The following is a 24,050-nucleotide window of genomic DNA, read 5'->3' on the forward strand; positions in this document are numbered from 1 at the left end:
CCAATCATCCATGCACCCATCCATCGACTCATCCATTTATCCCTTCATCAGTGTTTGCTAAGCTTTCCCTAAGCATCAGGAACTAGACACTTAGTCTATTTCGTCAGGACACTGACATCAACATGGCAGCAGCAACTATCATACCTCATTTTTGGCACAGGTACAACGAGGAACCAGAATATATAATTGTTTAGGGGACAAAGGATATCCAGATTTGTCCTGTGATCATTTCCACACAGGCAGTAATTCAACCAGCAGCAACCTTATGCTCAACGGCCAGGATCATGCCTTTTTACGAGTCATTGTAAAGCGCCAAGTGCATTGACATATACTTCATAAATGCTAAATAATAACAAGTCAGTGAACCTAGAAGTATTGGATTCAGTATTCGAGACATTAAACCCAAGTTATGCTGTTCTAGAAGCAAGGCAAACAAATAAATCAACCCCAAATCAAATAAAGCCCACATCCATCCCCAGCCTGCAGTGGGTGTTGTCTGGAACGCTCTTTATGGGCAAGTGGTTCTCTCATGAAGGGGTGCTTGTTAGTACTTTACCTAACACATCACACGCAATGTCTTGCCTGTGATTTGGGAGGAGAGTTTCATATCTGACTCACAGCAGACAACAGCGACACTATGTTCTTAGAGCTCCAATTCCCTTTATTTGATGCCAGAAAATAGCATCTGCAGAAGCTCCAGAGAAGAGCAACAGTCACCCCACTGAGCAATTAGACTGATCCTGGTGGGGAGTCTCTGCAGGCAGTATTGAGAGACCCTGTTTGTATTTCAAAGCCAGGATTTAGTTTTCCTTTAAGACATAAGTCTCTTTAGGGGTGGCTGTGATTCCTTGAGGATTTAGGCACACAACACAGAAAGCCTGGAATGGCACATATCCTGTATTGGCAACAGAATCAAACTGTAGTGCAGTCTGAATGCTTTCCTGATTCGAGATCCAGATCTCTGAGCACAATCTGGTGGGATGTTTGGGCCAGTGCCTTCTCTCTAGGAGTCTGCCATCTTGGTTTCACATACAAATATGACTTATTTCAAGCCCACATACCCTTAGTCATTTCAGAGTGATGACACCCTTGGAGTGAAGCCCAATCCTCCAGAGCAAATGAGGAACAGCGAAGCGGATGGCAGATGAGGTGGTGATGACTATGATGTCTCTGAGAGCAAGAAGACTGACAAGATCCTGTTTTGAGTAGAGTCTGGGAGCACATTCTATCCTTTAACCATCATTTCCTAAAGGACTTGACTCTCATTCAGCTGCAGCCAAGGGGAGGAGAGCCAAGGCGCCTACACACGACACCTAGATCTGGCCAGTGAACCGCTGAGTCGAGGACTGCCAAAGGGAAGGTACAGAGCCAAGAAACCAAGGATAAAATAGCCATCGGACGCCGACCTTGTCAATTCAACTGCAAATACAAAATGATTCCAGCTGGTTTCCGCCTGGCTCAGAACTAGCTCATTACATCTCACAGAACTGAGTGTACATGTGACCAGAAATGATTGTCAAACATTACTGTACACCCAGTTTACCTGAGGAGTTTGCTGAAAAGGCAAGCTTTTGCTCTTCAGCCTCAAGATTCTCACTTCGTAGATCTGGGAAGGGCTTTGGAAGGCACATTTTCAGTAAGCACCCCAGTGACAGAAGCAGAAGGATGGCTCATCATACTCTGGAAGGACTGCTTTAAATCAGTGCTTTTCAATCTCCATGTGCCTAGAGTATTAAAGAGCTTAGGGAAATACCCTCAGAATAATCCAGCCCAAATTTCTCATTTTGCAGAGGAAGAGATTGAGGGATTAAGTAACTTTCTTAAGGTCACACAACCAGTTACACATGGGAAGTTAGAACCAGAAGCAAAGTCAGCCAAGTGCCTTTTGTATTCACTATTCTGTGTGGTTCGGTTACTTTCTTCTCCTTCAAGTCCTATTGGGCATATACGCATATAAGCAGAACCTAGAACATGCCTGGATTATCGAGGCAATTTTTAAACCTTTTGAAACAACTGGTGAAGAGTGTCAGTGATGCCAAAACAAACACTAGAAAAAACGAGTTTAGAAAGAGGTGGTACTCACCCTCTCTAAAATCAACGATGAAGAAGATGACAGCAAGGGTTAAAGTTGTCCTTTGAGTATCCACGATGTTTCGGTTTCCAAGTCAGCGCCTATGAAAGAGCAAAAAGTAAAGAGTTACAAGAAATTGTACATAGTTCTGATGCTGCATCAAAAGAAAAATAAGTGATTTCCATAAGCTGCACTTCCCAGGTGGTGCTAGTGGTAAAGAATCCGCCTGCCAATGCAGGAGATGCAAGAGACGCGAGTTTGATTCCTGGGTGAGAAGATCCCCTGGAGGAGGAAATTCGAAGCCAGAACCATATCCTTCTTGGGAAAGATTTTATACTTTCTTACATGTAGGTGAGTATGTTTACTAATAATATATAATGCTTTAAAAATGCATTTAAAGGTTACATATTCTTTTGCAATTTGCTTTCTTTACTCAACATTTGTTGCTGAGCTTTTTCTATGTTGAAATTATAGGTCTAATTCTTTGATTTAATTATTTTATTACAATGAGTAGACCACAATGGATCCAAGCATTCTTCTTTGGGTGGATGTCTAGTTTGCATCCCTTTTTCACTCCCACAAGCCCCACTACTGGGAACACAAGTGTGTGTATGTGTTTGTGTCTGTATACACACGTGTGTGAGCCCTTCTCTAGGACACACAGGTGTCAGTGGGATTGCTGGGCCATAGAATGTGAACATCTTCAACTTTGTTAAATATTACTAAACCGGTCTCCAAAGTGACTGCAGTAAATTACATTATCTCCAAGAGATTACAAGAATTTTCATTTCTTCATATGTCTGCATACAACTCAATATCAACAAAGAAACCCACTCAATCAAAAATGGGCGGAAGACCTAAATAGACATTTCTCCAAAGAAGACATCATATGGCCAACAGGAACATGAAAAGATGCTCAACATTGCTAATTATTAGAGAAATGCAAATAAAGATCACACTGAGGTATCACTTCACACTGGTCAGAATGGCTATCAGCAAAAAGTCTATAAATAACACGGGCCGGAAAGGGTGTGGAAAAAAGGGAACTCCCTTACACTGTTGGCAGGAATGCAAATTGGCATAGTAGCTGTGGACAACAATATGAAGTTTCTTAACAAACTAAAAGTAGAGGTACCATATGTTCGGAAATTTTTCACCAGAAAAGATGAAAACTCTAATTTGAAAAGATACATGTACCCTAATTTTCACAGCAGCAGTATTTACAATATCCAAGATGTGGAAACAGTCAAGTGCCCACCAACAGATGATGGGTTTAAGAAGTTGTGGTATATATGTATGTATGTATGTTTATATGTATACAAACATATACACACAACGGAATATTACTACTACCACTACTACTAAGTTGCTTCAGTCGTGTCCGACTCTGTGCGACCCCATGGACTGCAGCCTACCAGGCTTCTCCGTCCATGGGATTCTCCAGGCAAGAACGCTGGAGTGGGTTGCCATTTCCTTCTCCAGTGCATGAAAGTGGAAAGTGAAAGTGAAGTCACTCAGTCGTGCCCGACTCTTATCGACCCCATGGACTGCAGCCTACCAGGCTCCTCTGTCCATGGGATTTTCCAGGCAAGAGTACTGGAGTGGGTGCCACTGCCTTCTCCCAGTGGAATATTACTCAGTCATAAAAAAGAATAAAATCTGCCACTTGCAGCAATATGGCTCGACCTAGAGAATGTCATACTAAGTGAAGTAAATCAGACAGAGAACAATAAACATTATATTATCACCTGTGGAATCTAAGAATGTAATACAAATGAACCTATATACAAAACAGAAACAGATCCAGACATGAAAAACAAATTTATGGTTACCAAAGGAGAAGGGGATAGGGATAAACCGCAAGAATCGGATTAAAAGATACATTATATATAAAATAAATGGGCAACAAGGATTTACTATATAACACAGGGAACTATGTTCACTATCTTGAAATAGCCTATAGTGGGAACTAATCTGAAGAAATACCTGAATCACTTGGCTGTATCCTGATATTAATATAATACTATAAATCAATATACTCCAACTGATGAAAAAAGAACCCTCCCAAACTGTCTCTATGGTGTGCTCCCATTCATGACTAAAAGGGGGAAATATACATGACTACACACATCTGTATGTGTACATGTGCTTATTGATAAATGCATAAAACAGCTCTGAAGAACTGTTTAAGAAACAAAAACCATGTGATTGTTGATAGGGAGGGGAAGAGGGCATTTTGAGGAAAGAGGCTTTTACCAAAAACTGTCTTTTACCATTTAAATTTGGGACTATATGAAGTATTAAAAAAGAAAACAACTGAGGTGCTTTGATTATGCAGGTTGGAGGACAGTGGTTTTGACCACTCCCATCAGCCTGTGGGGTATTAGGTACTTTTAAGACTTGCTTTAGAAGAGAGGTGAGGAAATCTCTGTGTCATCACCCTGGAAACTCTGGTCCATGACCTCACCAGCCCTTCTGGAATTTCCCTGGTCAGTCTTCTGTCCCAAATGGAGACCAGCCACTTTTAATGGAAGTTTCTGGGCATCTATATAAAAATGCTTGCAAGTGATTTCCAGCATTTTGACTGGCAACAAAAGAAGGTAGTTCAGGTTCTAGTCCTCACAGAAGTTGACGTTTGCTGGCCAAAGCACAAATTGCGAAGGGAAGAGCAAGAGTTCCCAAGGACAATGATGAAAATGTAAACAGCTTCTGGGTGTGGGTGTCATATGAGCTACTTAATTTTTCAGCAGGAATTTCCCAACTCTGACCACTTTCTCAATTCCCAAAAGAGAAGGGAGAAAATATGGCAATTGAGTAGTCAATTTTGAAAACAACCCACTTACTCTTTACAGTGAACGGAATATAGTTCTTAAAGAGAAAGATCTAGCTGCTCTCCAATTTATCAAACTGTGACAGGGCAGTGATTACAAATGCAAATGTAACCTTTAGGTCCTATAAGCAAAGACAATACTAACAGCATTGAACTTTTTGACAATTGCTAGGTTGCACCCAGTAGGCAATTCAGACTGGGTTCTTTTCTGAATTCCAAGTTTTTTTAATAACCTTATCATCACAAATTCTGCAATTTTGGGGGTTGTTTTGGGGGTGGTGTAATTACTACACATAAAAAATGACTACATTTCTTTTTTGAAGCAAACCTATATACAAGAGAATACCTACTCTTTCCCTCTTTGAAATTCAAGAAACCTATGAACAGATATGAGGTGTCAAGCATCATGAGAGTTGCTGTTACCTAGAATTTCCACAGGCCTTTCAAGAAGGAGAACTATGCATCCACATGTCCCCATTTTACAGATGCAAAGACAGACTCCAAGCACTTAAGGGATTATCCATTCCTCTTGTGACACTATGCCCCTCTGCTTCCATGAGGGGAATATCATCTCTGTGCCCAGGGGCACAAAGTCTAGGTAATAACAACTCTCATGATGCTTGGCACAGAGTCTTGGGGGGTAGTCTTCCTTAATCAGGAAATACATGGCTTCCATATGCCCACACCCACCTAATAAACCTGGTAATGTGGCAGCTAGGTTTCAGTGGGGAGGATAATTCTGGTTAGGTTTGGGAGAAGTGGAATTTGGGCACATGGAGCAGTCCCTAGTGGTGACTAATCAGGCTCAGAGATTCATATGTAGCTAGCATCCCAGTTTTGAAATAGGACATTGACTAAAACTTGGGTCATTTTCATACAAAGCAGATAAACCTATATGACATCAGGTGGAGGTATCATGGTATGCCTCCCCCCTCCACCCCTCCACCCCCGAGCCCTGACCACCTGCCCAGACACGTTTGTACTTGGCACCCCTTCTGCCTGCCAAAGATCTCCATCAGCAGGCTTGGCGCAGCCTGGGGTTCCTTGAGAGAACACTGGGCTAGCCTCTTAAGGGCAGACCCAGTCTACCGAGGAGATGCTGAAGGATCTAGCAATGTTGTTTCCATTCATCTTTACGGTGATAAGCAAGCGTTCATGAAGTGAACTTTTCCCTCATTTTCTTTCTTCCAGAGCTTTCCTTTTAACCATAGGAAAAGTAATTAAGAACCACGGGAAAGCTATTTATTTTTTTCAATTCATAAAGTCCCTTATCACCATTTCTGGTGTATCCGTTGATAAAATTGGATGTGATATTAGCTCTATGATTGACTTCCATTACTATACTTGGAAGATTTCAGAAGACTTGGTTTATTAGGTAATTCCATTTTCCTCTGTCTATGGTGACTGTTGGGAAGACAAGAAGAAGCATAAAGAAGTAGGATGTATACAGATTTGTCTCCCACAATAAATGACATTGAAATCTGTTGTGTTAGACAGATTTAGATTTGCATATTATTTATTTATTATTTTTAATTGAAGTAGAGTTGATAGACTCGTCTCTTTGAAGTCCAATGTATGAGTTAAACTTGGCCTACAACTGGCTTTGCTTGAGCAATCATTCTCTTACAGAGGAAATTTCATGTACTGCAAAGTCTGGGGGGAGATACTTGAATGTGTACATTATTTCCCCATCTAGCTTGATGTAAGTATAAAGAACAGCACTGATGCAAGTGCTGACTGTATCGCAGGGGAGGAAGAAGGGTGTGCAGCTGCCCACTTACTCAACCAGAAGCATGTGGGATTCTAGGCTCACTTCCCACACCCTAAACACAGAGACTGACATTTAGACAAACGTGTTCTCAGCCACCGGCACAGCGCCCAGTGCAGGGTATGGCTCTGAATGACTTTGGCATCTGTTTTGTCTTGCCTCATGCCCACATACTGGGGCTGCTTGTTCTCATCCAATAGCAATTAGTACCATGGTAAATGCCTTGTGCTCTGTGCTCATTCAGAAGAATAAGCATGTCACACTCTGCCAAGAACTACAGCTAATCACAGAGGGCTCAGGGCACACCTGCCCTTTCATTAGGCTCTTGTTTTAAAATGAAGGGTTGGTGCAACTTGAAACACTGTGTTCTCCCCCTGGTTAGGGATAACCATGGGGACCCAGAGTGGGAGGCCTGGAGTGTGACTTGGTTGCCGGCCCGGAAGACAAGCTTCCTACAACGGAGGATGGAGAGCAGCAGGAAACGACTAACATGTGGCAGCTGCCACAGGGTGGGTCCAGGAATGCTCCAAGGACGTGCTGAGGCATGGCTCTGAACAGTATCCAATGCTGGAGATTGCTCAGGAACCACCACAGACATAATACAGGGGTATAAAGACCTGGGTTGACTGCACTTTGGGGGTGAAAAGCTCTTTAGTTATCGTTTCCTTTTAGTCTCTTCTAACCTGGCCAGGGATCCAACCCGGGTCTCCTGCATTGCAGGCAGATGCTTTACCCTCTGAGCCACCAGGGAAGCCCCTTCTAACCTGGCACCTGTCCTTATTCTAAGAATGCATCCTTTATCCTAATTTGGCTATTAAAAAAATTATCTATTTTACAAGTTAGTCTTCTAAGAGGTATAATTAACATTCAGGAGAATTTATCCTTTTAATCTGTACAGCTCAATGAGTTTGACAAATGTGAACAATCACAAAATGATCACAATCAGGATATACAACTACTTCCATCACCCTTAAAAATTCCTTCTTGCCTTTTCTTGTCACTCCCCCTTTCTGGGTTCCAGACCAGACAGCCACTGATCTCTTTTGGTTCCTATTATTTCTGTTTTCCCCCCACTAGAGGGTATTAATAATATAAACTGAGTAATGCAAAAAAACAGTTTGGTTTTTTTTGTTGTTAATGGTTTCTTTCACTCAGCATATGCTTTTAGATTTATCCATGTCATCCTGTGTATCAGTAGTTGGTTCTTTCTGATTGGTAAATGGCATTCTACAGATGAACCACAGTTGCTTCTCCAGCATAAGCAGGACTTAGTTGTGTACACTTTGTGATGCTGAAAGCCTGAAGGCAAAAGGAGAAGGGGGCAGCAGAGGATGAGATGGTTAGATAGCATCACCGACTCAATGGACATGAATTTGAGCAAACTCCAGGAGATAGTGGAGGACAGAGGAGTCTGGTGTGCTGCAGGCCATGGGGTTGCAAAGAATCAGACACGACTTAGCGAATGAACAGCAACAATAACAACAACCTTTGAGCTACTGTGAAAATGCTGCTATGAACATTTAGGTACAAATCTTTGTGTGGGTATATGCTTTTATTTCTCATGGGTATATACCTGGGGGTAAAACTGCTTGGTCCTTGGTTATATATTTAATTTTATAAGACTGCCCAAATATTTTCCAGAGTGGTTTTGCATACTATTTTGCATTCTCATCAGTGATGGATGCCACTTCCTTGCCAACACTAGGGATTAATCATTTGACTAGGTATCTACAAGTAACTCATTGTGATTTTTAAATTACATCTCCCTAATGACTAATGATGCAGAGATTCTTTCCATATCATAATTTATTTAAAAAAATCAATTTGAATCCACTCTGCCCCAATTCTTGTTGAAGCAAGTCCTCAAACACCTCATTTTAGTAGAGATTTGTCCAATCCCTCCCAGGTACCTAAAAAAAATGTACAACCGAGGAAAAGCAAAAACATAGCAAAGATGAGGGATGTACCTTGAGACTCTCTCAACTGTTCTTTGTTAATGTTTCCAACATGCTGAGCTCATCTTTGGGCAGAAATTGAGTTTTTCTATTCCCCACTGCACCCAGTTCAGGACCAAGCACACACAAGTCCTTCAATATATATTTGATGATTGACAGATGTAGGATGGTGGTTCATGTTCCAAGTGGACATGACTAGGGTATGCTTATATATGATGGGGGATGTTAAAATCACGTAAGGCTGATCAGCCACTTACTAAGAGGTTCTGTCCTGTGGAGTGTGTTCATGCTGGATAGAGATCAGAGGTCGTTTCTGAGGCTAATCTTTAGAACCAGGTAGGGAGTTTAGAAAAGGATGCCTAGGACCAGACACAGATTGTCCTTAAGATAGTGAGGCCAAAGCTCCAGAGCCCCACGTGTGCCTGGTGCCCTATGAGTCCGGGCAGGGGCTGAGAGATATAGAATATTCTCTGGGGAGGGAGGAAGTCAGGTCACAGTCAGGACCCTTGAAGACATCTCAGAAACAAGGGACGTGCATCTGGGTAATTTGTATGATTTCTGTCCTCATTTTAAAGAACTACTAAGCATGGAATTTTTTTGCTGATGGTGATGGTGATTTTATGTTCTTTCTTTCTAAGAAGTTCTCATGAAATCTGATCTGTTCCACTGTGCTTCACTCAAGAGGCTGTGATTTAATTTTTCTAAGGTGTGGCCCAGGCATGGATGTTTGAAGGAGTGTGGCATTGAATTGAATGTGCCTGAGGGCTGAGCTATGTGGCTACCCGGTGTCCACTAATGACCAAGTCTAGGCTGTAAGCCACAAGGACCGATCCTGGGCACTGAAGTGCTTTCATCGTTCTAAGCAGAAGCGCTTCAACCAAACAGGCCATTTTCATTTCTCTCCAAACCTGAAAAAGGGTGTCGTTCCATCCTGGCTGACTCAGACCCAGGTATCTTTGGGTCCACTCATCCCAGTCTGACCTGACTCCACTGCACTGCCTCCAGGCTCTGACCACATCCTTATGTCCCTCATCATTCATATCACTTGTGGGGCATTTTTTCATCATTTGCTTCTCTTTCTAGTTAGATGCTGAGTTCTTAAAGTGCAGAAAGGAAGTCTTATGCTTCCCCTTAGCTGCTGTAGTGGTAATTTCAAGATAATAATATCATTACCTAAAACTATACTAATAACTAACATTAACAGAATGCTTTGTGCCCAGAACTGGTAGGTTACGTACATACAGTACCTAATTTAATCCTCATAATTATCCCTGATCTGGGCATTATTACTGCTCTGTTTTATAGATAAGCAACTTGAATCTCAGGAAGGCTGAGGTCACAGCCCATCGGCGAAGGTTACACACAGCTCATGGAATAACATTCATCTCTGATTGGAGTTTTCACCAGCTGAAGCCGAAAAAGAAAAAAGAAAAAAAAAAAAAAAAAGGAGTGCTAACTATAAGTACTTAAAGAACTGGCTTTTATTCTGAGATTATAGCTTCCCTTTTTTTGCTGTTATTGTTGCTAAATGCCTTTTTTAGCAATGGCACACTATGATAGTAGATTGCAATAGATGTTTTAAAATAACTTTACATGGCAAAATAAAATATTGGGTATCCTTTATTTGTCTCTCCCAATTGTTTGGGTGGGAGGATTTTGGTCTTTCAAGTGAAGAAGTCTGAGAACCCTTACTCTAATGAATACTATGTATTAAAAGATATGCCATATACATTTGCTAAATCAATGAATCTGACAATCTTCCAATGCAAACATGTTGCCAGTGAAAGGAAGAGAAAGTCCTTCAGTTTCTAATTTAATTTCTTTCACCAACAGTTACTGAGCTCTCCTTTGTGTTAAACACTCTGCTAGAGTCATCTGGTCCCATCACTTCATGGGAAATAAATGGGGAAACAGTGGAAACAGTGTCAGACTTTATTTTTTGGGGCTCAAAAATTACTGCAGATGGTGACTGCAGCCATGAAATTAAAAGACACTTACTCCTTGGAAGGAAAGTTATGACCAACCTGGATAGCATATTGAAAAGCAGAGACATTACTTTGCCAACAAAGGTCTGTCTAGTCAAGGCTATGGTTTTTCCAGTGGTCATGTATGGATGTGAGAGTTGGACTGTGAAGAAAGCTGAGCGCTGAAGAATTGATGCTTTTGAACTGTGGTGTTGGAGAAGACTCTTGAGAGTCCCTTGGACTGCAAGGAGATCCAACCAGTCCATTCTGAGGGAGATCCTCCCTGGGATTTCTTTGGAAGGAATGATGCTAAAGCTGAAACTCCAGTACTTTGGCCACCTCATGCGAAGAGTTGACTCATTGGAAAAGACTCTGATGCTGGGAGGGATTGGGGGCAAGAGGAGAAGGGGACAACAGAGGATGAGATGGCTGGATGGCATCACTGACTTGATGGATGTGAGTCTGAGTGAACTCCGGGAGTTGGTGATGGACAGGGGGGCCTGGCGTGCTGCGATTCATGGGGTCGCAAAGAGTCAGACACGACTGAGCAACTGAACTGAACTGAAGAGTCACCCATGAAGGACACAAAACAAATAAAAAACAATTGCTGCCCTCACTGAGCTTAACACCATTTTCAACAATTTAGGAAAAGTAAAAAGAAGCAGGTCTAGGGACTTCCCTGATGGTCCAGTGGCCAAAAGACCCTGTGCTCCTAATGTAGGGAGCCTGGCTTTGATCCCTGGTCATGGAACTAGATCCCACAACTAACAATTCACACGCTGAAAGGAAGATAGAAGATCTAAGATCCCACAAGCTGTGATTAAGACACAGTGCATCCAAATAAATAAATACAATAACAAACATGTCTGCTAGAAAATCAATATTATCAATACACTTCAAAAGATTCAAACAACTTCTGTTACTCATCTGAAAAGATCCCACTAGATAGGACACACTATTCATGCTCTAGTCCATCAGTCCCTAATGAAGCTACACGAATAAGAATATCCTCATTCTCAACGTGGTCATCTTCTTCAGGGTCACATACTAACCTACAAGCGGGTAGTGTAGACAGAAACAGATGTAGTGACTGTGGACCATTCGAAATACATTTATTAGAATATGAAGAAAATAAATGGTCTATAAACATACTATCTAAAAGCCCTCTGTTGGATATGAAAATAAAAAGTATTTTATCACATGGTTAGAAAATCCAACATAAAAATAGGAAGGCATAAAATAAAAAAATAGGCTTTTACTTCTCTCAGCTGGTCAATTTCATGTATCTGTTCAGAAACATTTTCCCTACCTATATGATCAAAGTATATATATAAACTATACATAATGGAATATATATAACCCATCCAGCTTTTCTTTTCTTTACTCAAAGGACCCATACTAAACTGCTTCCTCTGATCTTTGTATTTTTCACTTGACTGTATCTTAGGGATGCTCAGATTCACTTCCTTTTTAAAGGCTGTATTGTATTCCATCGTGGGTTATATCATAGCTCTCTTATGTAGTCTCCCATTTGCTAGATACAGTGTTTTTTCCTTTTTCTATTTAAAAGTGAAGCTTCAATGAGTGTCTCTATATATGCATCTTGGTATACTTAAAAAAATTTATATATTTTTTAATTAATTTATTTTTTAAATTGAAGGATAATTATTTCACAGAATTTGTTGTTTTCTGTCAAACAACAACATGAATTAGCCATAGGTATACATATGTCCCCTCCCTCTTGAATCTCTCTCATAAATTGGCACAAAATTATGAATATTAAAATCTTTACTCTGTCTGTAGTTAAGTCCCTTTTCCATTTGTTGCATTTGTTTTTAAAATTTTTATTTATTTTATTAATCAGTTTTGCCACATAATGATTTTTCTATTTTCTCAGCTTTTCAAAGAGCCAATTTTTGGCCATGTTGCTCTGGACTGGTTTTGAACTATGGATTGTATGTCCCTTGTTTTAAAAATTATATTTATTTTTTAAACATAAACTTAACATGTAAAGAGTTGACTCATTGGAAAAGACCCTGATGCTGGGAGGGATTGGGGGCAGGAGGAGAAGGGGACGACAGAGGATGAGATGGCAGGATGGCATCACTGACTCGATGGACGGGAGTCTGAGTGAACTCCGGGAGTTGGTGATAGATAGGGAGGCCTGGCATGATGCGATTCATGGGTTCTCAAAGAGTCGGACATGACTGAGTGACTGAACTGAACTGAACTGTAGATTTTTATAATAAAATCTTTTTCTATCATTTTCCTGAGTATGGCACAATACTTCACACACTTCATTCTTTAAAATCTTCCCTATTCCAACTTGTCATTATTGTTTAGGATTTTAATTTAAAAACAAAAATTTTAAAAACATAAACAATTACATTTATTGTCATATTTTACTTCTTTTTTTCTTATTGATGTTTTTTGAGCCCTAGGTTCTATTAATAGTTCTGTTAGTGAAGCTCTGAAAGTGTTTAAATACTAATTTATAATTAAAAAGAACTTTATTTTGCTTAGTCTCAATAGTTTAACTGGTAGAAAAACATATGCTGATGATTTTTTTTAGCATTTTGATTGTCTTTGGTATCTCTTGATGTAGCTGAGAAGTCTGTGCTCAATCTAATTTTCATTTCTTTTCAAATAGTTTGCCTTTCAACATTTAATTTTTTTCTGTTGTTTTATTACAGTGTGTCTGATGTGGCATTATTTAGCTTCCTTTAAATCTACAGTGCATTGACATTAGAAATTACATTTTAAATTTTAGAATATTCTAAATAGAAGTTTAGAATATTCTAAATAGAAGTTTAGAATATTCTAAATAGACTTCTAAATAGAAATACTTCTATTTTTTTTTCTGAAATTCATATTAGACATATAGAGTGCCTCATAAACTATCTTCAGTTCTGTTCAGTTCAGTTCAGTTGCTCAGTCACGTCCAACTCTTTGTGACCCCACGGACTGCAGCACACCAGGCTTCCCTGTCCATCACCAACTCCTGGACTTTACTCAAACTCATGTGCATTGACTCAGTGATGCCATCCAGCCATCTCATCCTCTGTCATCCCCTTCACCTCCTGCCTTCAATCTTTTCCAACATCAGGGTCTTTTCCAATGAGTAAGTTATTCGCATCAGGTGGCCAAAGTATTGGAGTTTCACCTTCAGCATCAGTCCTTCCAATGAATATTCACGACTGATTGCCTTCAGGATAGACTGGTTGGATCTCCTTGCCGTCCAAGGGACTCTCAAGAGTCTTCTTCAACACCAGAGTTCAAAAGCATCAATTCCTCGGCACTCAGCTTTCTTTATGGTCCAAATGGAAAGGTTTTCAAACACTTTCCATAGCTTTGACTAGATGGATGTTTGTTGGCAAAGTAATGTTTCTGCTTTTTAATATGCTGTCTAGGTTGGTCATAGCTTTTCTTCCAAGGAGCAAGCGTCTTTTAATTTCATGGTTTCAGTCACCATCTGTAGTGATTTTGGAGCTCCCCAAAATAAAATCTGTCACTGTTTCCATTGTTTCCCCATCTATTTGCCATGAAGTGATTGGACCAGATGCCATGATCTTAGTTTTCTGAATGCTGAGTTTTAAGCCAACTTTTTCACTTTCCTCTTTCACTTTCATCAAGAGGCTCTTTCATTCTTTTCTTTCTGCTATAAGGGTGGTGTCATCTGCATATCTGAGGTTTTTGATATTTCTCCCTGCAATCTTGATTCCAGCTGTGCTTCATCCAGCCTGGCGTTTCGCATGATGTACTCTGCATATAAGTTAAATAAGCAGGGTGACAATATATAGCCTTGACATACTCCTTTCCCGATTTGGAGCCAGTCTGTTGTTCTATGTCCGTTTCTAACGGTTGCTTCTTGATCTGCATACAGATTTCTGAGGAGGCACGTAAGCTGATTTGGTATTCCCATCTCCTGAAGAATTTTCCACAGTTGTGATCCATTCAAAGGCTTTGGCGTAGTCAATAAAACAGAAATAGATGTTTTTCTGGAACTCTCTAGCTTTCTCAATGATCCAGCGGATGTTGGCAATTTGATCTCTGGTTCCTCTGCCTTTTCTAAATCCAGTTTGAACATCTGGCAGTTCATGGTTCACATACTGTTGAAGCCTGGCTTGGGGAATTTTGAGCATTACCTTGCTACCATGTGAGATGAATGCAATTGTATGGTAGTTTGAGCATTCTTTGGTATTGCCTTTCTTTGGGATTGGAATGAAAACTGACCTTTTCCTGTCCTGCGGCCACTTTTGAGTTTTCCAAATTTGCTGGCATATTGAGTGCAGCATTTTCACAGAATTATCTTTTAGAATTTGAAATAACTCAGCTGGAATTCCATCACCTCCACTAGCTTTGTTTGTAGTGATGCTTCCTAAGGCCCACTTGACTGCACATTCCAGGATGTCTGGCTCTAGGTAACTGATCACACCATCGTGATTATCTGGGTCATGAAGATCTTTTTTGTACAGTTCTTCTTTATATTCTTGCCACCTCTTAATATCTTCTGCTTCTATTAGGTCCATACCATTTCTGTCCTTTATTGTGCCCATCTTTGCATGAAATGTTCCCTTGGTATCTCTAATTTTCTTGAAGAGATCTCTGGTCTTCCCCATTCTGTTGTTTTCCTCTGTTTCTTTGCATTGATCACTGAGGAAGGCTTTCTTATCTCTTCTTGCTATTCTTTGCCTTCAAATAGGAATATCTTTCCTTTTCTCGTTTGCCTTTAGCTTCTCTTCTTTTCTCAGCTATTTGTAAGGCCTCCTCAGACAACCATTTTGCCTTTCTTTTTCCTGGGGATAGTCTCGATCCCTGCCTCCTGTGCAATGTCACAAACCCCCGCTCATAGTTCTTCAGGCACACTGTCTATCAGATCTAATCCCCTGAATCTATTTGTCACTTCTACTTATAATTGTAAGGATTTGTATTAGGTCATACCTGAATGGTCTGGTGGTTTTCCCTACTTTATTCAATTTAAGTCTGAATTTGGCAATAAGGAGTTCATGATCTGAGCCACAGTCAGCTCCCGGTCTTGTTTTTGCCTACTGTAGAGAGCTTCTCCATTTTTGGCTGCAAAGAATATAATCAATTCATCTGGTGATGTGCATGTGTAGAGTCTTCTCTTGTGTTGTTGGAAGATGGTGTTTGCTATGACCAGTGCGTTCTCTTGGCAAAACTCTGTTAGCCTTTGCCCTGCTTCATTTTGTATTCCAAGGCCAAATTTGCCTGTTACTCCAGGTATCTCTTGATTTCTACTTTTGCATTCCAGTCCCCTATGATGAACAGGACATCTTTTTTGGGTGTTCATTCTAGAAGGTCTTGTAGGTCTTCATAGAACTATTCAACTTCAGCTTCTTCGTTACTGGTTGGGGCATAGACTAGAATTACTGTGATATTGAATGGTTTGCCTTGGAAATGAACAGAGATCGTTCTGTTGTTTTTGAGATTGCATCCAAGTACTGCATTTTGGACTCTTTGTGTACTATGATGGCCACTCCATTTCTTCTAAGGGTTCTTGCCCACAGTAGTAGATATATTGGTCATCTGAGTTAAATTCACCCATTCCAGTCCATTTTAGTTCACTGATTCCTAAAATGCTAATGTTTACTCTTGCCATCTCCTGTTTGACCACTTCCAATTTACCTTGATTCATAGACCTGATATTCCAGATTCCTATGCAATATTGCTCTTTAAAGCATCAGATTTTACTTCCATCACCAGTCACATCCACAACTGGGTGTTTGATTGCTTTGCCTCTGTCTCTTCATTCTTTCTGGAGTTATTTCTCCACTGATCTCCAGTAGCATATTGGACACCTACCAACCTAGGGAGTTCATCTTTCAACGTCCTATCTTTTTGCCTTTTCATACTGTTCATGGGGTTCTCAAGGCAAGAATACTGAAGTGGTTTGCCATTCCCTTCTCCAGTGGACCACATTCTGTCAGACCTCTCCACCATGACCTGCCCATCTTGGGTGGCCCCACGGGCATGGCTTAGTTTCATTGAGTTAGACAAGGCTGTGGTCCATGTGATCAGTTTGGTTTGTTTTCTGTGAGTGTGGTTTTCATTCTGTCTGCCCTCTGACAGATAAGGATATGTTCAGTTCAGTTGCTCAGTCGTGTCCGACTTTTTGCGACCCCATGAATCACAGCACACCAGGCCTCCCTGTCCATCACCAACTCCCGGAGTTTACTCAGACTCAAGCCCATTGAGTCACTGATGCCATCCAGCCATCTCATCCTCTGTTGTCCCCTTCTCCTCCTGCCCCCAATCCCTCCCAGCATCAGAGTTTTTCCAATGAGTCAACTCTTCGCATGAGGTGGCCAAAGTATTGGAGTTTCAGCTTTAGCATCATTCCTTCCAAAGAACACCCAGGGCTGATCTCCTTCAGAATGGACTGGTTGGATCTTCTTGCAGTCCAAGGGACTCTCAACAGTCTTCTCCAACACCACAGTTCAAAAGCATCGATTCTTCAGTGCTCAGCTTTCTTCACAGCCCAACTCTCACATCCATACATGACCACAGGAAAAACCATAGTCTTGACTAGATGGACCTTTGTTGGCAAAGAAATGTCTCTGCTTTTGAATATGCTATCTAGGTTGGTCATAATTTTCCTTCCAAGGAGTAAGAGTCTTTTAATTTCATGGCTGCAGTCACCATCTGTAGTGATTTTGGAGCCCCCCAAAATAAAGTCTGACACTGTTTCTACTGTTTCCCCCATCTATTTCCCAAGAAGTGATGGGACCGGATGCCATGATCTTCGTTTTCTGAATGTTGAGCTTTAAGCCAACTTTTTCACTCTCCTCTTTCACTTTCATCAAGAGGCTTTTTAGTTCCTCTTCACTTTCTGCCATAAGGCTGGTGTCATCTGCATATCTTAAGTTATTGATATTTCTCCCGGCAATCTTGATTCCAGCTTGTGCTTCTTCCAGCCCAGCATTTCTCATGATGTACTCTGCATATAAGGTAAATAAGCAGGGTGACAATATACAGCCTGACATACTCCTTTTCCTATTTGGAACCAGTCTGTTGTTCCACGTCCAGTTCTAACTGTTGCTTCCTGACCTGCATGTAGGTTTCTCAAGAGGCAGGTCAGGTGGTCTGGTATTCCCATCTCTTTCAGAATTTTTCACAGTTTCTTGTGATCCACACAGTCAAAGGTTTTGGCATAGTCAATAAAGCAGAAATAGATGTTTTTCTGGAACTCTCTTCCTTTCTCCATGATCCAGCGGATGTTGGCAATTTGATCTGTTTCCTCTGCCTTTTCTAAAAGCAGCTTGAACATCTGGATGTTCACGGTTCACGTATTGCTGAAGCCTGGCTTGGAGAATTTTGAGCATTACTTTACTAGCGTGTGAGATGAGTGTAATTGTGCAGTAGTTTGAGCATTCTTTGGCATTGCCTTTCTTTGGGATTGGAATGAAAACTGACCTTTTCCTGTCCCGTGGCCACTGCTGAGTTTTCCAAATTTGCTGGCATATTGAGTGCAGCACTTTCACAGCATCATCTTTCAGGATTTGAAATAGCTCAACTGGAATTCCATCACCTCCACTAGCTTTGTTCGTAGTGATGCTTTCTAAGGCCCACTTGACTTCACATTCCAGGATGTCTGGCTCTAGCTGAGTGATCATACCATCATAATTATCTTGGTCATGAAGATCTTTTTTGTACAGTTCTTCTGTGTATTCTTGCCACCTCTTCTTAATATCTTCTGCTTCTGTTAGGTCCATACCATTTCTGTCCTTTATCGAGCCCATCTTTGCATGAAATGTTCCCTTGGTATCTCTGATTTTCTTGAAGAGGTCTCTAGTCTTCCTCATTCTGTTGTTTTCCTCTATTTCTTTGCATTGATCACTGAGGAAGGCTTTCTTATCTCTTCTTGCTATTCTTTGGAACTCTGCATTCAGATGCTTATGTCTTTCCTTTTCTCCTTTGCTTTTTGCTTTTTTTCTTTTCACACCTATTTGTAAGGCCTCCCCAGACAGCCATTTTGCTCTTTTGCATCTCTTTTCCATGGGGATGGTCTTGATCCCTGTCTCCTGTACATTGTCACAAACCTCAGTACGTAGTTCATCAGGCACTCTATGGGATAAACTTACTGAAGGGGAAACTGGGTCTTGTTCTGATGGGTGGGTCCATGCTCAGTAAATCTTTAATCCAATTTTCTGTTTATGGGCGGTGCAGTGTTCCCTCCCTGTTATCTGACCTGAGTCCAATCTATGGTGGATGTAATGAAGATATGGCTACCTCCTTTAAAAGGTCCCATGCACGCACTGCTGCACTGAGTGCCCCTGACCCTGCAGCAGGGCACCACCAACCCACGCCTCTGCCAGAGACTCTTGGACACTCATGGGCAAGTCTGGGCCAGTCTCTTGTGGGGTCACTGCTCCTTTATCTTGGGTCCTGGTACACACAAGATTTTGTCTGTGCCCTCCAAGAGTCTGTTTCCCCGGTCCTGTGTAAGCTCTGGTGACTCTATGGTGGGGTTAATGGTGACTGCCTCCAAGAGTGCTTATGCCATACCCAGCTCTGCTGCACCCAGAGCCCCCACTGCTGACCCATATCTCCACAGGAGACACTCAAATACACTTCTTGCTCAGTCTTTGTGGGGTCTCTGGGTCCTGGTGCACACAAGGTTTGTTTGATCCCTCTGAGCGTCTCTGGCGGATATGGAGTTTGATTCTAAAGATGATTTCACCTGTCCTACTGTCTTGCTGGGGCTTCTCCTTTGCCTTTAGATGTAGGGCATCTTTTTTTGATGGGATTCTACATTCTCCTGTTGACGGTTGTTCAGCAGTGAGTTATAATTTTGGAGTTCTTGCAGGAGAAGATGAGTGCACATCGTTTTACTCCATCATCTGCTATCTTAGGAATTATTAATTCCTAATTATTAATTTCTAATTATTAATTGTGTATGTGTGTATTTGTGTGTATCAAGTGTAGAGATCATTTTCATAGTGATTTAAAAATTTTGATTGTCAGGATTTCTAATTGGTTCTTTTTCATATTAAACCATTTTTTTGCTTTATTTCTATCTTTCTCCAGCTCATAGCTTCTCATTCACTGAAAAAAATATTCTTCCATGTTCATCTTTAATGGATGTAATTCTTGTTAATCACTGAATACCTTAAACATACTAATTTTAATTCTTTGCCAGACTATTTCAGTATATTAATCTATAGAAAACTCATATTCTAATGGTGTATTTTGCTTGCTTACTGACATTAGATATGGAGAAGGCAATGGCAACCCACTCCAGTACTCTTGTCTGGAAAATCCCATGAATGGAGGAGCCTGGTAGGCTACAGTCCATGGGGTTGCTAAGAGTCGGACAGGACTGAGCGACTTCACTTTCACTTTTCACTTTCATGCATTGGAAAAGGAAATGGCAACTCACTCCAGTGTTCTTGCCTGGAGAATCCGAGGGACAGAGGAGTCTGTTGGGCTGCTGTCTATGGGGTCGCACAGAGTTGGACATGACTAACGCAACTTAGCAGCAGTAGCAGCAGCACTGACATTAGATATCTTCAAGTTGTTTGAAATTTTGGTCTATAGGAAGAGGCTTTTTGTTGTTTCTTTCTCTAAGTTCAACAGTTCCCTGTTTAGTTTACATATGACTTTCTGCTCAGCCCTTGGATCATCAGGCCAACACCAAGACATTACTTTAATGGCATTTTTAGACCTCTCCCTCATTGCAATATTGGAAATAGCATAGGTCCAGTCACTGAAATTGCAGAGTTTTGTTGCATTTCTCCAGAAGCTATACCTTTGTCCTTTTACCTCCCCATGTCTATAGTTCCCTATAAAGCTGGATCTTCAGGCAGTGTGTAGGTAGGACTTCTATTTTCAAATTGTCCTCTCTTGAACCCTCCCATAGACTCTGAATTCAATCACAGAGCCTGTTAATTCCTCATATTTCAAGAAGAAGATTTAGTCTCTATTACCCCATAAATTGCCACTGCCTATTTCCAGTTGGAGAGGCTGGTGAATCCATGGCTTTAGTGCCACTCATCATTTTGTATTTCTGTTCTGTTTTTGGTCTGTGGGGATATCTATTGTGCTTTTAAGTCCAGCCATATATTAAATTTTCTCCTTCTATATCTTATATGTTAGAGCAGAGGAGGTGAGTCAATATGTGAATTCACCATATCATCTTAATAGGAAATCTTCCATGTGTATATATGCATGTGTGTATGTATATACACATTCTTCCACCACCTTAGGTTATTAAGGGCAAGTCTCAGAATCTATAGGCATAATTATTATTTGATGACGTCTCAGGTAGTTATGGTTGATGGGTACTCAGGGACAAGTTCACATGTCATCTCTTACTGGGAGATCTTGTGGAGGTTTGTTCTACATCTAGAAAGTCCAGTTTGTTAAGCTTCCCATGCATAATCCAGGCTTTCACTGTATGCTTTTGCTCAATAATGTAGTAAGACCTCTGGAGGACTTAATCTACAGGTAACCTCTTTTATTTTATACCTAACTCGAAAGTCAGTTGCAATAAAGAATGACAGGTGGGAACAGCAGAGGATAGTATTGGAGATTTATTAGATAATGAAGCGTCCATGCCCTGTTTTTAAGCTCTTTTCCCTCTAACACAGCACACTGTGTAATATGTATTCTCTGATCTGGCTGGTTGTGCTGTTTGATTTAAGAAACTGGGCATTGGCATGATAATTGGTTTTCAATGGCTGCATTTCTTATAGTATTATTACTTACATGGTGCAGGTTTGCATAATATTGAAATCAATAAATTGTAAGGGAATTATACCCCTTCTTTATACCTTTGGTTCTTAAATGTGAAATCACCTTGCCATACTTCTGCTGTGTGTTACTTTTTCAAAAGTAGATATTTTTAGTCTCTCACAGGGCTACTACTAAAGACAAATGTCAAAATTTCCCAGAACAATGGAAAATTTTGTTTACATGAGAGGAAAGCAGGTTTTGGGGATGGCACAAACATGCCATCACATGGGCTAAATCTAGGCAATTTTCAGAAACTGAAAAGTCAGTCTTTAGGACTATACTCTATCATTCTCCTTTATACCTCTCAAAGTTTAGGAGGGGTTTCTTTTTTTTTCAGGAGGGGTTTCTGGTGATTAGAACAGGTGAGATATGTACAAAATACCAAGTTTTATAAGGCAAAGATTCTATAGAAACTGAGAAATTGGTGAAATTGCACCATGTATCTTTGGATATCCTGAATAGTTTTCATTAAACACACTGGTATGATCCTTGAGTGATTATACTCATACTTTACTGGCATTTAGCAAAAAAGTCTTGCTAAGGGCTTGACAAATACTTGTTGACTTAAGAAACACTGTTGATACAAACTCAGCATTTTAATCATGATAAATCTCAGGGCCAACAGACTGCATGTTGATGTCCTTGTTTTCTGTCTAATGAAAATATTTAATTTTCATAATAAACTGAAAGTCACCCCAGATTTACTTAATACCAACCTTGCCTAAGATGATGAATCATTCTCAAGGGCAGCACTGTGGCTCCCAAGCCCCAGAGCAAGGCCACTCTCTGTGGCTTTCAGCTCTAGGTGGCATCCTATTTATCTTTCTTACTTGGCATATGAAATCGTTATTAAAATCCAAAACTATAATAGTGTTTTCCTTAGGGTCCACCATTTATAAAGGAGAATAACTCTCAAAATTGTAGGATGAATTAAATTTTCATGACTTTGTTCACTTCGTAGTTGTCACCCAATGAAAGCATTTCTGTCTGAAGGCCACCAGCATGCTTCATAAAAGCAGGGAGAGCAATCACTGATGCTTTTCTGACTCTCTCTACTTTAAATTCATCTTCCATGCTTACATTGAAAAGAGAGATGTGTCTTTCTCTTTTTCTGTCCAGAAGAAAACATTCTTGGGTGCTGTTATGTCTCCTATTAGATAAATGATCATTTAAATCCAAGGAAGAAGTTCCTCAGATTGAATCATGATAAAAATATATGTCCTGATATTCTGCTCAGTTAGAATAAGGTGTTAGTTCTTTTTATTGCTGGAAATTCCCTGCTAAGCAACTTTGTCACTCGTCATGCTCAGTCGGTCGCTAAATTGTGTCCGACTCTTTGCAACCCATGGACTTTAGCCTGTCAGGCTCCTCTGACCATGGGAATTCACAGGCAAGAATGCTAGAGTGGTTAGCTACTTCCTTCTCCGGGGGATCTTCCTGACTCAGGGATGGAACCAGCATCTCCCGCATTGCCAGGCAGATTCTTTACCACTGAGCCACCTAACATGTTGTAATCATAGTCTCAATCAAATGAGTTAGTAAATCCCAGCATTCTTTTTTGGGCAGTAAAATCTTCATGTTGATGGAGGAAGAAAGTTGTGATTGTGTTCTCAGAGGACAGCTTCCAAGAATTTTTACTTCTCTTCTATTTTTTCCTAGCACTAAGTGGGGACAATCTCATACCTCTCAGTTAATTATAATACAGTTTTCTTTCCAGTTTTAACCTCCCTGTCTATACATCCCATTTGTAATCTTTACACATTAAAGATGCTAGTCCTCTTCATTTACAGATTTAGAGTTAATTCACTCTGAGTAGATGTTAAAGTAGGAAAGAAGCTGTAGCCTCAATGAACCTGTCAAAGGTATTGAAAACCCTTCAGGGCATTTTCAGAGAACTGAGTCTCAGATAGCAATCATGTTCTCTTTGCCAGATATCAAAAAGATGCACGTATCGGCCATAAATAAGCCCAATGGGTATTTTATCCTACTTGGAGTTAACAGTATACAATGTATTTATAGTTTATCACATATTAATAATCTGAAAGCGATACACTATTTATAGGTTAAAGGTAGAAAAGGAAGAGCTCATATTCAATGGAACATTGTATCTTTTACACTGAGAAAATAATTTTCAGACAAAGATGATGAGGAACACAAAGGAAATGTTGGTGCTAAATTCTAAGGTATGAGTACTGAATGATTCCTTTGTTGCTGCACTTCTCATGGTCTCACATGACATACTCAAGGCACCTCCTCATTCATGTGGTGTTTGGATCTTCTCAACAACAGCATTATTCCTTGTATTTAGAAACTTGGCAAGCGCTAGAAGCCATTTCTCAAGCAGAACTCAAGGCATGAGGACATATAGTTATAGCTCAAAGGAGGTTGCATGAAATATTAACCCCACTCTTAGAACAGAGTCCTGTGGTTGATCCAAAGAAGCAGTTGCCAGCTCCACAAATAAGGTACCACAATGAATTTAAGAGTATCTAAGATGCTCCTATAATCTGCCCTTAACACCTATGCATGCTAGGAAGTCTGGTGGAGCACACTCATCAGACAAAATAAGTAGCAAGGCATCAGGGAGTTGGAGAGGCCCCCTACCTGACTAACTGGCCTGATTTGGGGCCAGGCCTGGAGACAACCAAATGAGAATCCGTGGAACCCCCAACATAGTGCCTCGAAGAAATTCAGCAGATATACAAAA

The 24,050-nt window shown here is 40.6% G+C and overlaps 2 long non-coding RNA genes across 2 annotated transcripts in view; one reads left to right on the forward strand and one right to left on the reverse strand.

Annotated features, from left to right (window-relative positions):
* Positions 1 to 2,271, reverse strand: part of LOC113876656 — a 133,629-nt gene extending 131,358 nt beyond the window's left edge. Inside the window, exon 1 of the long non-coding RNA XR_003506554.1 lies at positions 2,084 to 2,271. This is a non-coding gene — a long non-coding RNA (uncharacterized LOC113876656). The remainder of the gene's footprint in view (positions 1 to 2,083) is intronic.
* LOC113876655 overlaps positions 1 to 24,050 on the forward strand; it is a 117,120-nt gene that overhangs the window by 57,045 nt on the left and 36,025 nt on the right. The window lies entirely within an intron of this gene.

Source organism: Bos indicus x Bos taurus, chromosome 18, assembly GCF_003369695.1.
Source record: "Bos indicus x Bos taurus breed Angus x Brahman F1 hybrid chromosome 18, Bos_hybrid_MaternalHap_v2.0, whole genome shotgun sequence".
NCBI classification, from domain to species: Eukaryota; Metazoa; Chordata; class Mammalia; order Artiodactyla; family Bovidae; genus Bos; species Bos indicus x Bos taurus.